At 39.6% G+C, this 13,394-nt stretch overlaps 1 protein-coding gene across 1 annotated transcript in view; it reads right to left on the bottom strand.

Annotated features, from left to right (window-relative positions):
- CDYL2 (chromodomain Y like 2) overlaps positions 1-13,394 on the bottom strand; it is a 558,585-nt gene that overhangs the window by 103,601 nt on the left and 441,590 nt on the right. The window lies entirely within an intron of this gene.

The following is a 13,394-nucleotide window of genomic DNA, read 5'->3' as shown; positions in this document are numbered from 1 at the left end:
TTAATGAAGAGAGTTATTTACAGAGCAAAAAATTACTGTTTGCAGTTGACACCAGTGGTAGAGGTTACGAGGTTAGTGGTGGTTGTCCAATTGAGAAAGAGAAAATTGTTGAAAGAAATGCAGAAGAAGTGATAGCTGATGCAGTTCTAGGGAGACGTCCTAAACACCCTGTGTATACATGGGATTGCAGTAGTATTTCTTGTGTACGACAGGAAACTATTGATAAATTATGTCGTTTTTTACGAGCATATATTCAAAAAAAGTGTTAAACAAAAGATTAAGGTGTAGCAAGGACTAGACCCTTGCAGAGTGAGAAAAAATACTGGTTTGCAAGGTCATTCTCTTGCTTGTCTTTCTAGGAAAGTTTGTGAAAGTGTTTTTCACCATTTCAGGATGCTGGCAGTACATCATACTCAAATGCGGAAGTTAGTGAGAAGATTGTATTATGCGAAAAGTCCAGCACTAAAGTTAAATGAGTTGAACAGTGCTCTTTTACGTGGCTCAGTATCAGATGTGAAGAAGGTTTGTGAGATATTGAGTTTTGTTACTTTGGTCCTCAGCAAGAGAGTGGAGAAACTGTGACATTAGTAGAAGAAAATGTTGAAGACAATGTAGAACCTGTGATTACAAAAAAGTTTGAGGATGAAATCACAAAGTTTAAGGTAATTTCAGGTGAAAGACCAAATGTTTCTTGTATTTGTTGTCAGCGAATTCACTATAAAAATCAGACTAGGGGTGTCAATCTGTATTTAAAAAGGGGAAATAGAAGATAATGATAAGTGGATGGAATTTGTAACTTATTTGCTGGTAGAGGATTGTTTTAATTTGGGATCTGAGCAGCGTATTTGCAAATATTGTTATAACAATTTAGATGAGTATAAAATGCCTGCTAGAGCAGTTCATAATAATCTAGAGTTGGTTGCTATTCCTCCAGAGCTGATAGATTTAAATACGTATGAGTCTACTCTCATTCAATGTGTTCACCCGTTTCAGGCTATTGTTCGTATGGAGCCTAAAACAGGTAAATTACCTCCATCAGAGTTGCAAAGAGGATTGAAAGGAAGAGTTGTGCATTTACCGTTAGACTTAAGGAAAAATATTGAAACTATTGGTGTAGACCATGCAGAAAATGAGCCACTAGTAATTCTAGTTAATGGTGTTCCTACTAAGAATAAGAAAATCTGGCAAGAGTTAGTGGATGTTAGAAAAGTGCAAAAGGCATCATTGTATCTGTTAGAAAATAATGAGTACTATAGAAATGTGTTTGTAGGAGAAGAAGAAATTGATTTAGCAGGAGATACTGAAACATTAAGTGGAAAAATTGAAAAAGTGGACATGTCCAGATATGAAGAAATCTATGAACATTACAGTGTACATCCACTTCATTCTAAAGAGGTGATGGGGAATACGATTGAGTTGTTCCAAATGAAAAAAGTAACAGGAAGTCCCATGAGTGTATGGGAAGAGAGTTTGGAAGCTCGTTGTTTCCCGCAGTTGTTTCCACCAGGAAAAGGTGGACGATATGATGAACGTCCTGTGCAGATTCCTGCATCTGAATATCGGACAACAAGATTATATGCAAAAGATCCAAGATTACAACAATGTATCCCTTATATGTTTCATCTTCTGTTTGAAAGTGACTTGTCTGGACTTTCATATGCAGTAAATCACATTTTAAAAACTGGAATGCATCTGCAATATGTAACTGCTAAGGATATTATGGATAAAGTGCATCAGAGAGATGATCACTTAGAATCTCAGTTGATTAATCTGATGGCATGTCAGCGAGTGACTAATGAATATTGGTACCGTCGTCATGGAGAACTGAAATGTATGCTACGTAACTTGGGAACTCCTACATGGTTTGTTACACTAAGCTGTGCTGAGTATGCTTGGGATGATTTACTTGAATTTCTTCGAGAGGCAAATTGCAATATAAAAAATATTTAATACAAGACACCTGGAGAATTGTGCTCATTGGATCCTGTTAATGTATGCAGATATTTCAATCATAGATTTGAAGCTATGATGTCTTTCATCTGCAATAAAAAGAATCCTCCTCTTGGAGAAGTTGTGGATTTCTTTTGGAGAAAGGAATATCAAGCAAGAGGTGCTCCTCACATACATATGTTGTTATGGATCAAGGACGCCTCCAAATTTGGAACAGATTCAGATGAAACTGTTTTGCCTTTCATTGAAGATTATGCCACATGTGCTGTACCCAATAGCAAAGAACATACAAACTTAAAACAACAAGTCTTACGATTCCAAAGCCATCGATGTGGAAAATACTGTCGACGAAAGTACAAGTCAAAGGATAAGTTCTATATCAAATGTCGTTTTGGATTTCCACGTCCTGTATTATCCAAAGGAAGAGTGAACAGTTTTATGTCAGCTGTGCGACATACTATCACAAGAAAGTCTCCGAAAAATACCTACAACTTAAAAAGAAGTGAAGAATCAAAATACATAAATGACTACAATCCAGTTATATTATCCATGTGGAATGCTAACAAGGATATTCAGTATGTTGCGGACAATTCCATTGCTGTCGCTCGGTGTGTAATGTCCTACATTACTAAATCAGAAAAGACGGAATTGAAAGAAAAGTGGGAAGATATTTCTCACGAGAAGACTAAGTAAGAAATTATACAGTTTCAGTTTGAAGATGTTATCGCATCGTGAAATTAGAGCATATGAATGTTCAGATCGGTTATCATCTGCAAGTCTATATTCAAAAAGTAGAAGAATCATTTGGGTGAGTCTAGGTCTTGCAGGAATGCGAAATCGGGTACTGAAATCTGTTCAAGAAATATAATATTTAGCAGAAAAAGAACCAGAAAGTACAGATATTTTGAAAACGAGTATGTTGGACACATATTACCCGAACAGAAGTCATCATCTTGAGAGCATGTGTCTCTATGAAGTGCTGCAAAACTACACTTTTAAACGGAATACTACAGAGAACATCAATGATAGAAAATATGCAGTTATTGGTTCTGAAGGATGTCAGGCGAAACAGAGGAAAGGAAATTTAATGAATCACAGGAAACTGAGTTGCGACACTACTGATAAAAGGGAATTTTACTATTTAGCCCTTTTGCAAATGTTCAAACCATGGCGTTCAGAACTGGAATTACTTGGAGATTTTCAAAGCTATGAAGATTCATTTAATGCTTGTAAAGATAGCATACAATGCAGTGCTTTTGCAAATTATGTGAAAATGTTGAATGATGAAATTGATCAAGAAGCTACAATTGCAGCTGAGATTGCTAGAGACAGTTCTCAAGACAGTCAAAGTTCTGCTGCACTGAGTCAAGATCCACTAGGACAACCAATTGTTGAAAATGAAGCAGCAACTGCCATGAATGAGGTGGAAACAGCAATGTATCAAGCTCAAGAAGATGTAGTACAGTTAGGAAACTTGGAAGAACAACTAAATGTTGAACAGAAACAAATATATCAACAAGTGAAAGAGCAGATTGACCATGGATTACTTCGTGAAAAGAAAGGGTGCTCATGTACATCATTTCAAACTATCCGAATGTATGTGAGTGGTCAAGCTGGAACAGGAAAAAGTTTCTTAATTAAAGTAATTACAAGTTATCTGCAAAAAACAACTGAGTCACATTTGTCTTGTGTTGTCACTGCTCCAGCTGGGTTGGCAGCACATAACATTAAAGGAATTACTTTACATCGTTTACTAATGCTACCAGTAGAGCATGAGAACAAATTGGAATACCACAAGCTATCTGGAGAAGCTTGTTGTGAAGTTTCAAGAGTCTTGAAGAAAATGAAACTTTTCATTATTGATGAGGTAAGCATGGTCTCTAACTTGATGCTTGCCTTTGTGCATTTAAGAATGCAACAAATTCTTAAAACAGAGTATGACGTGTTATTTGGAGGAAAACACGTCATAGATTTTGGAGATCTATTGCAACTTACTCCAGTAAAAGGACAACGAGTATTTAAAACACTTGCACACGAAGATACCAGAAATTCTCTTGGTAGTGTTGGTAATGTGAACATTTGGACTAATTTTGAATACAAAGAACTGACAACAAATATGTGACAGGCAAATGATGCTGAATATGGAAGTATTCTTCAAGATATAAGAATTGGAATTCTTTCAAAAAACCTATGGTTTTTTCAGTGAATTTATATATATAAATAAGATTACATTATACACTTTTTTAAGGCATGGAGAGAGTTAGTGATTGCCCCAGAATGCTGAGCCAATGGTATACTTAAAAGTGGTTCTCCCAGTATTAAAGTAGGCAGCTCTAGCCATTGCCCACATCACCGCCCTTCCCTCGATTCTTGCTGAACAACTCAAACCAATATTTCTCCACGATGGACGTGAGCTTAAAACCCCGTAGGCTCATTTCACAAAACTCTCTGGATGCAAGTTTAGCATTATAATGGCCTGATAATAGGACTAGTGTAGAATCTGCGGATTTTGGTTAGTTTAAATAAGGGACAACCACATTCTGCTTTCCAAAACGTTAAAAAATTACTTAAAAATCAAAAAGTACTGGCAGCCACAAACGAGCATCACAGAAAAGTATTCATCAATCACAGACAAAATTCCGCAGTAGCTCATACCAAACAAAAAATAGTAAAGACATGCTTTTATAAAGTGCTTCATCCCACACACGTGCATTTCTAAGCACTGTAAATAGCAGGTGTTACTTTTATCACATTTATTTTACTCAGGTACCTCACCTCAAAGAATGGAAGGGTGATTCAAACTTGTGACCAACAGATCACCGCCTACTTCAGTGGCAAGCGTTTAACTCATTGAATTATCTATGCTAATGTAATGGAGTCTACAATAGTGAGCAAAAAACGCAACAGTGTGGACAAAAGCATTTTGTTCTGACACACCCACTTTTTAGTTCTTACCAACAAGATAGCACAGGCTGTCTGTTGGTGAAAAAACCCATTGTCTGCTTACAGTCAGCATAGAACCCGACCATTGTTACCCATCTGACTCATTTGCTTGTTCTTTATTTGTCAGCTTGTGTGGGCTTTTACCTCCTCTTTTTGTGTTTGGCCCTCCCCTGAAGCACTACTTGGGTCCTTCCACCGCTCAATTTTGAAGCGCCACATTTTCTTTTTACCTGGGTTTGGCTGCCTTTGTGTGGGTTGGATGCATGTGGGGTGGCTGGCCACAGGCCCTGCAGCCAACCACCTGCCGTACACGGTCAAAGGCAGTTCTTGGCAGGGGCTAGGATTTACATATGGTGATAAAATATTAATTTACGTTAAAAAAAAACCTCCAGTAATTAACTGAAAAAAACAAAGGTTAAAGGAACATTATAGTTAGGTAAAATGTTCAATAACAACTCACCGTTTTAAACTCTAAAAATCAACAACAATCCACCAGTTATAATTATCTCAAGTAACTATAATTTCTGCCTTAAGGTAACTATAACTCACGCCCTCAACATGCACTGTGTATTACCCCACATATTAAATCATTCATGACATCTTCTATGACATTATTGATAATATCACTGCAACATTTGCAATAAAATTATTGATGAGAAAATTGCACATGGCGGCGCACGAAAATAAACTAAATATAACAGTTTAGAAGTCCATGATCTTGAATAAATCCACATTAAAAAAAAATCAATTAACCAAAATGGTTAAAAATTAGCCCAAAAGATGCAAATACTACACATATAAAAACACATCCGCATAGAGAAACCATAGATTTTGAACCCATAAAAATACAGAAAAATCTAATTTAAAAAAATGCTTCATAAAAACGTAAAAATTAACAACATTAAGGGGCCGATTAAGATGTCGGTCGGAATGGCTCCGAACGGAATTCATATTCTCCGAATCCGATTCGGAACCCATGTTTCGGAACCCATGTTTCCGACCGAATCGGAAACATTTCCGACCGATTGATTACGATGCAAAGAAACCGTTCAGGCTGTCTCATTTGGTTCCTATCGACATTCGGACAGCCCGAGTCATTCGGAGCCGAATCATACAGCTCTATGGACATGATTTCCGACAGAGCGATTACGAGGGGTGATTCTGACAACTGTTCCGAATCGGTCTGCCCTACATAAAACAGCTGTCGAAATCTGACTTTGGGGGCCCGTAGCAGGCCCCCCATCACCCGTAGGCCTTGGGAGTACCCAAAGGACCTCTCTTTCCAAACATGCACAGTGTGGCAGGCACCATTAAGTGCCCGCCACAGGGAGGAAGGTTTCCCCCCCCCCCCCCTTTTTTCAATGGAAGTCTGTGTTCTCGTTCAGAACACAGGCTCCCATTGAAGTCAACGCAAGTCTGACCGAATGTTAGGAAGCTTCATAGTCAGTTGATCGGACTTGCAGAACCTGATTCAGTCATAAATGATTCCGAAACAGATTCGGTTGGAAGAGTTTCCGACCCACATCATAATCAGCCCCTAGATGTTGCTGTAAATATACCCAAACTTATTTCCTTTGATAAAAAAACATCCCAAAAATTGGGAAAATCCACCAGCCCATCAAAAAACCTGTATAAAATCACAAAATACAAACCTGCACAAAACAAATATCCCATACCTCAGAAACTCTACAATAACATTGACTGCACTACAAAAACAGATAATAAAGAAATATAGCACATTACACTACATATACCACAGTAAGGCCTACTGCATTAAAAAAACTCAAACCGCACCATAACAAATATCTACAAACTGTAACAAAACTGCACTAATTTTACTCTACTTTAACCTAACTACATACTCCAGCACCCAAAATGTAGCTTAAAAGTAGTCTTACCCAATATTTTGAGCAACAATAGGCACCGGTGACCGACTGGAACCTCAAACTTCCCAAAATAACATTAAAAAGATTTAAAAAGGAAGATAGCGGTGAAAAAATGGGCACTAAATGAATTTATAAAAAATACTATCCATGTATAGAAACCATTGGATAATATAAAATAAATTTTACATTTTAGTTTAGATTACAACAAATATACATTTGTAATAATACATTTGCAAAAAGTATACATGTAAAGAATTGCTAAAATAAAAGTGTTACAAAATAATTTTACATTAGTTATCAATATATAATAATTATACATGTTTATAAAAATGTATTAAAAATGGTAATGCAAAAAATAAAATGTACTTGTTGAGAAAAGAATATAAAAAATGATGTTGGAAACCATATACTGCAATATAAGATGTAAGTATAAATACTTATTAAAAAAAACACTAATACAATCATTAAAAAGTTAAAAAGAAATGTAAAATTATAATTGTATGTCTGACCATTTTTCTTCATATATAAAACTATTATTAAAGAAGAAATGTTTATATGTTCTTTAAAAGAACAAACTAATTCTACACTGCATCCAACATTACAAAAAATACATTCTGTATGTTATTCTCATTACAATTAATGCTACAGTGAAACATATTATACATATCAAACATTACGCTTACTATTCTCGCTCCAATCTAATCAACATTGGGGAAGATGTTTGACTTGAAAGGTATTACATTTACTATTCCAACTCCAATCTAAACTACATTGGGTTAAGTACTGGAAGTGAAGGGGGTACATTTCTTATTCCCACTCCAATCCAGACTACACTGGGGAAAGTGTTGGACGCTGAAGAGGTTGCATTTACTATTCCCACTACAATTTAAGATACAATGGAGAAGGGTTTGTAGACTTAATAGCCCCACTCCATTCTACCGTACACTGGGGAAAGTGTTAGACACAGAAGGTATTGTGTTTACTATTATCACTCCAAACTGAGCTGCATGGAGTGAGGAGTTGGACTTTCAAGGGGTTCAATTTATTATTCCTGCTTCAATCTAAGCTGCACTGGAAAAGTTGTTGGACTCTGAAAGGCCTACATTTATTATTATTATTATTATTAAAAATGTTTATAGAGCGCGTAGTCACCCTGAGGTATCCCAGCGCTAAAGATCCCTACCTCTGTGGGTTGGGCGGCTGAGAGGGGGGGACGGCAAGTTTCAGAAGGAGGAAGGTTAAAATTAAGGGAACAGGTGAGCTTTGAGCCGTTTCCTGAAACGTAAGTAGTTGGGTTCTTTTCTCAGGTCTCGGGGGAGAGCGTTCCAGAGGCGAGCAGTGTGGACCGAGAAGCGTCTTCCACCCGAGCGGGCTTTCTTGAATCTGGGCATGATGATAAGGGACTCCTTGTCCGATCGAAGGGATCTTGGGGCTTTGTAAGATTTTATGAATTTTCTAAGAATCGGAGGGCCTTGATTCTGCAGTAACTTATGCGCCATGCATAAGACTTTGAAAATCACTCGTTCCCTCACTGGGAGCCAGTGAAGGAGCTTCAGAGCAGGTTTGGCTGAAGCTCTGGCAGGGGTGTTAGTGAGGATCCGGGCCGCCGCATTTTGGATTTTCTGAAGTTTATTTAGGGTTGCTTCAGGTGCGCCCAGGTAGATTGCGTTACTATAGTCGAGCCTGGAAAGTATGAGGCCTTGGATAAGAAGTCTTTGCGATGTGGGTGGAAGTAGGGGCAGGATCTTTCTCATAGATTTCAGTAGTGCGAAGCAGGTACCGGCTACTTTTTTGGCCTGCGTGGTGAATGAGAGATCGGCTTCGATCCATACTCCCAGGCTTTTTACTTCCTGTTTTGGGTCTGGGGGGGGGACCCAGACAGGGTGGCCAGATGTTCAAGGGAAAAGTGAGACCTTTCGGACCCAGAAGAAGGATGTCCGTCTTTGATCCATTCAGCTTTAAAGCTGAGTTGTTCATCCACCCTTGTATCTGCGTCAAGCAGTTGAATAAGTCCGCAGGTTGTTGACTGGGGTGGGATAGGGAGACGATTAATTGTGTGTTGTCCGCATAGCTGACGATGCTCACTCCGAACGGGGTGACAACCTCCTCCAATGGGGCCATGTATATGTTAAACAATGTGGGGCTCAGGGAGGAGCCCTGAGGCACCCCACATTGGAGGGGTGTTTCGGAGGAGCAGGTGTTATTCTCCCAGATCTGAAAGGAACGTTGGGCCAGAAAGGAGGAAAGCCAGGATAGAGCAGTACCTTCAACTCCTACCTTCTTGAGCCGTTTGATCAGGAGTTGGTGGTTGACGGTGTCGAAGGCCGCGCTCAGGTCGAGGAGGATCACTGCCACTGAACCTCCTTTGTCTAAGAGTGCTCTGGCCTCCTCCACCGCCGCCAGGAGGGCGATGTCAGTGCCCTGTCCTGGGCGAAAACCTGTCTGCGAGTTTTTTAGCAGATTATTAGATTCAAGAAACTGGGAAAGTTTCTTGTTCACCAGTTTCTCGGCGATCTTGCTGGTCCCAGGGAGGAGGGATATTGGTCTATAATTAGCCAATTCCGCTGGATCCAAGGAGGGTTTCTTTAAAAGCGCTTTAACAACTGCCGCTTTCCAACTAAGGGGGACGATTCCCTGTTGAAAAGGCGCGTTAATCAGATGGGTGAGGGGGGGGATAATGATGGGAGCTACTTCCTTGAGGGTCCGTAGCGGTGCGGGGTCCCTAGGAGATCCACTTTTGATAGTTTTTAGCGTGTTCTCGACTTCTTCGATGGTTGTTTGCCCCCAGGAAGTTAGGTTAGGGGAGATCGGAGTGTCGAGGGGGTCGCCAATGTCGCTCGGAATGGAGGGAGGGATGGAATTAAGGATTTTTTGAATTTTTGCTTGGAAAAAGCTGGCTAGCTGATGGCATTTTTCCTGGTCCGCTTTGGGGTCTGGGGGGTTTCTCGGGACGGGATCGGGAACATTGAGAAGTTCTTTCAGGATGGTATAGGTTTCTTTACTAGAGCAGGCGGCTTTTTCAATTCTTTCCTGAAAGAATAGACTTTTTGTCTTACCAATAATTGATTTGTATACTAATAAGGAGGTGCGATAGGCATCCTTATTAGTGTTGGATTTCTCCATCCTCCAGGTACGTTCAGCTCTTTTACAGTCCTGCCGAAGCGACTTGAGCTCTGGAGTATACCACGGGGCCGGAGGTATTCGTTTGGTGTGTCTGAGGGTGGTGGTTTTAGGAAGGAGTGTATCCAACGAGGATGTGATCCAGGAGCTAAACTGTTTATCGGCCGTAATGGCATCAGGGGAAAGCGATGGAATGGAATTAGAGAGAACGGAGAACCATTCAGATGGTACGAGTTTGTGCCAACGTCTGTCGGTGACTTCGATTTTCGCGGACTGGGTGGTAACAGTAGGAGACTCCCAGGAGATGGGGATTAAAAAATGATCGGTCCAAGGCAGTGACAAAGAAGGACTCGTGGTAATATTGGCATCATTAGTAAGGACGGGATCTAAGAGGTGTCCCTTGACGTGGGTGGACTCGTTATTCACCAATCGAATGTTGAGTGGCAGAAGGTCCACTAGAAGGTCAGAGGCAGACCGGTCAGCGGGATCAGTAAAATGGAGGTTAAGATCACCTACAATAAGAAAGTTGGAAACAGAGGCGGCCAATTGAGAGGTCGTTTCGGTGACTGCGTTAAGGAATTTCCCAAGGGTACCCGGGGGCCGGTAGATAAGCAGTCCCGAAAGGGAGTGCGTCGGGGAGGTTTGGAGGGAAAAGTGGCAGCTTTCAGCGTCTTCAATATTGGCGTCATTGATTCTACAGCTGATGTGATCGCGGTAGATTAAAGCCAACCCGCCTCCTCTTCCTCTGGGTCTATGGCGGGTTTGGATGAGGTAGCCTGGGGGAAGGGCAGTGACAATATCCGCATCATTGCTGTCAGAAAGCCAGGTTTCTGTTAAAAACAATGTGTCTAAGCCTTGATCTTGGATCAGCCCATTGATTTCGAGTGCGTGCTTGGGGAGGGAGCGACAGTTGAGAAGACCGAGCTGTAGCCTGGAATTGGCTGGGGTCTGAGTGGCTGTATAGCAGCGCATGCAGCTTGTAAAGGGTTTACCTGCTTCGTGAGTGTAGTGACAACCTTGTTTTTTTTCAGGTCGGAGGTCCCGAAGCATGTCTGCTGAGTACATCAGGCGACTGGGGGATGGATCTGGCAGCATCCCAGGGCCTGGGTCCGTCCAGGCCCGGACGGGCCCAGACGGGCTTGCCTTAGGCGCGCCTTCGGCGCGCAGACGGCACTCCCGCTGTGCTCGTCCACTGCGCTTGCGTGGGAGGCACATTTTATAGGCGGGGGTGTGGGCGTGGCCTGTCAGGTGGGCGTGGCCTCGCGTCTGCTGCGATGGCGGCCGCGAACAACAATGTGCCAAAACAGCGCTAGTTCCGCTGAAATGTGTTGAGCCTGCTTGGCGCTTATGCCCAGAAAAAAGCTCAGGTGAGAATAGAATAGACAATAGAAGTTTTAAAATATGTAAACACAAAAATCAACAATTCTTTTAAAATAGCGAATATCTCCTCCGGCTTCCGCCTCAGAGGTTAGGGTTCCACTGGTCGCGCTAGTGATCAGCGCTGTTTTTATAGGCGGGGAGTGTGGGCGTGGCCTGTCAGTTGGGCGTGGCCTCGCGTCTGCTGCGATGGCGGCCGCGAACAACAATGTGCCAAAACAGCGCTAGTTTCGCTGAAATTGGTTGAGCCTGCTTGGCGCTTTTGCCCAGAAAAAAGCTCAGGTGAGAATAGAATAGAAAATAGAAGTTTTAAAATATGTAAACACAAAAATCAACAATTCTTTTAAAATAGCGAATATCTCCTCCGGCTTCCGCCTCAGAGGTTAGGGTTCCACTAATATTCCCACACCAAACTAAGGAAGGTTGTGGAAGGAGCTGGGCACTAAAGAGGTTATATTTACTATTCCCAAACCAATATAAGATATACTGCAGAAGGTGATGGATTTATAAAGGAATTACATTCACTATTCTCACTACAATTAAAGAAATACTTAATAAAAATTTAATATTTAAATTACATAAACTAAATTCAATTTAATTAAATAAACTTTTATTTAAATATATACACCAATAATGAATACTCTATCTTTATTATATAAAAATAAATTAGTAAATAAAATTACTATTTTACACACATTTATATTTATGATTCATTTAATTGTTCATTTACAAAAAAAGAATATGTATATGTATCATACACAAAATTAAACTTAGAAATCAGTTAACACAACAACTAATATGTTTACTTTCTAAAATAATTACAAATATATGTATATTGTTAATGTAGATTCAAATAAATAATTTGAAAACAAAATATAATATACTATATTAACTAATTGCAAAATTAATGTAATTGTTTTCTTTATTCTTAAGCATACCATTTAAAAACATTGCATTTTAGATATGGAATACATTATGCTTAAAATCAATAAACCACATAAATGAATATTTTAAAAAAATATATATTATTACATTTGAAAAAAGAAAAATTAAATAGCCATCAAAATCACAGCTTTTTACATTCAATAAAAATAGCACATAATAAATATTTAACAAATGTGTCTCCTTTTCCCCCTATAAACAATACAACTGTTTACTTAAAAAATGTATTTCTTTAAAAATGAAAATAATTGAAACACATTAATACATTTAAATTATAAATACAAATATAAGTTTTGCTTTATTAAAAAAACATTAAAAAAATAACTACCCATATCATTCCATAAAAATATACAATATTTCCAACTCAATATTTTGTTCAGACATTGTTGCTTTCTTGCCCAGGTTCTTCTCCCAGCAGCTCCACATTCCTCTCTCTAGTCCATCTACTTCTCTCACCCCCTGCACTCCATGTTCCTCTTTCCCACCACTGTTGCTTGCCTCGCCCGCTGTATTGCTTCCCTCTCCTGCACCCTTTGTGTTGTTTCCACCCCTACATTCCATGTTGCTTCAACTTCAGTTTCCTTCGGCTCCCCTCTGTGCTGATTCCCCCACCTGCACCTCAAAAAAAGAACAGAAAGATACCTTGCACTTAAAAAAAAATGACTTCCCATTCCAACATTATTTTTTTTAAATAAAAAGTGCTCATGGAATTTTGTAGTGCTGCGGCATCCAACATTTGTTGCTGCAGCATGTGGAATTTTTTAGGCATGGTCAGAGCGCCTTTTTTTAATTTACTCTTTCGTCATGCTGCACAGCATCGGAGATGTTGTACAGCAGTGTTAAAACCCATTGGCAAAGCCAATAGGTCCTAAAGGCGAAATGGCTTGTTTGCCTCTCTCATGCCACAATACACTGAATCTGGTAGGAAAAACCATTGACAAAACGTAAAAGAGTGGTGAGTTACCATAAAAAAACATCACATTTCCAACCTGTTATTTGCAAAGATTAGGACAGCAATGTCGTCATTGGATACATGATAATGCGTTTTACAGTGATATTTACTAATATTTTATAAATTCACATGCATAATCATGGAGATGATTGAGAATATGTGGAAGTCAACCGGTAGAAGGATTTTCCTCCATTTGAGCAGGTCTCTCTCTTAGACACAAAATA

Source organism: Triturus cristatus, chromosome 12 (genome assembly GCF_964204655.1).
Source record: "Triturus cristatus chromosome 12, aTriCri1.1, whole genome shotgun sequence".
Lineage (NCBI taxonomy): Eukaryota > Metazoa > Chordata > Amphibia > Caudata > Salamandridae > Triturus > Triturus cristatus.
The sequence above is the reverse complement of the archived record's forward strand: the minus strand, read 5'-3'. Positions and strand labels throughout refer to the sequence as shown.